Here is a 1859-nt window from a genome sequence, read left to right on the forward strand (position 1 = left end):
CACTCCTGATTTTTCAAGATGGTGCTTCACCACCACGAGCATAGCAATTGCACTGACTTGATTTATGAAATGCTAACTTTTTGAACAAATTACTTTATCTACACAGGGTCAGGTTTGCCAGTTGATGCAAAATATGAATGGACTGATCTAAAGGAAGGTATGTCTTGTATAATATCAATGGTGTACAACTGCTTGAAACTAACGAGTCTCTGTTCATGCAGCTCTGTCACCCATTGACAAGGCTCATCAATTTGGCACTGAATTTCTCCAGGCTTTGGATTCAAAGTTGAGCATACTAGCTAAAGGTAAATTTCTGAAGTATTGAAAATGACTGTTAAACAAAAACTAAAGTGATTAATGATGCTAAACCTGAGACTTTAATGTGTTAATATGAAGATAAAAAAAAAAAGGCTAAAAAAACTTTCACTAAAATGTGTCTGTACCAAGATGCCAAAGAAGTGGAGATTGTGACTGCAGGCGACGAAGCCCACAACGTGACTGCAGGCGACGAAGCCCACAATTTTAACCTCAATTTAGTTCCTGACTTTCAGTTTGGGGGACATTGCAAATATGAAATGGGTGTCTCTGTGCACCTTCTTCCTGTCCAAGGTGTACCCCACCTATCACACTGATTTGCTGGGCATGCGCACCAGTTATCCCTGCAATCCACAAAAGGTACAGATTGTTATTAGTACTTGTGACCTAAAATGCCCGATTTTTGCACATGTTTGAGGGAATTTTAAATGATCTAAATTCAGTTCAATGTTAAAAGTTGCAGTGGTGGGACAGTATGTACTAATACTGGGATGGTTTCCACTCATTGCTTTAGTGTTGCATTTTCTGGCAGTGGGCTCATTTTCTCCCTCACTATTGATTTACTCCATACAAGTCTTATGGTAAATGGACTGTACTTGAATAGCACTTCTCTTATTTCAAGACACTTGGCGTGCTTTACACAATCTGTGCCCTCATTTACCCATTCATACAGCACTCTACAAAGCTAATTGAACAAATCATTCTAAAGAGACTAATCTGTGCTTTAAATCACATTCATACACTGGGACAATCAGAGGCTGAGGGGTTCAGTGTCTTGCCCAGGGACACTTCACGTGTCTGCTGGTGGGTTTGATCCTCCAACTCTCGCATTGGAGGACGACTGCTAACCACTCGGCCACAGCCGCCCCCATTATCATACTGCATTATGTGCTTGACTAAGTTTAGTTTAGCAGTCTCAATTCTAACAGTATATACACGGTGTAGGGTGGTGCTTGTTATGCATACTATTCTGTGGGTTTGCCAAGCCTGTGATTGGGCCTGGTTTTTAGAAAAGCATTCAAGACACACACACCTTCGGTGTCATTTCCTTTAGTCTGGAAAGTGTCACAGAAAAAAAAAAAAAAAACACAAATATATTTAAAAAAATCGGAACATAAGTAAAAGAATACAACATTAAGGCACAGATGCAAACTCACTCTAGCTTAAAAGCCAATGAAAAGTGTTTTTTAAACGAGTTTAAAAAAACCAACGTGATGGGGCCTTCCTGACTTCCAGCAGTAGCTCATTCCACAATTTAGGAGCCAGACAAAGAAAACAAGAGGACCAAGAATCGAGCCCTGGTGTACCCCCCAGGGGAGGGAAGCAGAGGTAAAATTATCCATCACACTGAAACTTCTTTCAGAAAGGTAGGACCTAAACCACTGCAGAGTTGAGCCAGTGATGCCCACCCACTGCTCCAATCTGGAGATGAGAATGTCATGGTTGACTGTGTCGAAAGCAGCTGTTAAATGAAATGAGGAGAGGCCTCGCAGATTCTCATAATCCGGATAATGCTGATGCTGCCAGTAGCTCCAGTGGGTATT

The 1859-nt window shown here is 41.2% G+C and overlaps 1 long non-coding RNA gene across 1 annotated transcript; it reads left to right on the top strand.

Annotated features, from left to right (window-relative positions):
• The first annotated feature begins 100 nt into the window (after positions 1 to 100).
• Positions 101 to 520, top strand: LOC119429929. Its single transcript, XR_005187869.1, has 3 exons — positions 101 to 157; positions 222 to 305; positions 448 to 520. It is a non-coding gene; the product is annotated as an uncharacterized LOC119429929 (long non-coding RNA).
• The last annotated feature ends 1339 nt before the right edge of the window (positions 521 to 1859 follow it).

Source organism: Nematolebias whitei, unplaced genomic scaffold, assembly GCF_014905685.2.
Source record: "Nematolebias whitei isolate Nwh7 unplaced genomic scaffold, NemWhi1 Nwh_scaf_11191, whole genome shotgun sequence".
Classification (NCBI taxonomy): Eukaryota; Metazoa; Chordata; class Actinopteri; order Cyprinodontiformes; family Rivulidae; genus Nematolebias; species Nematolebias whitei.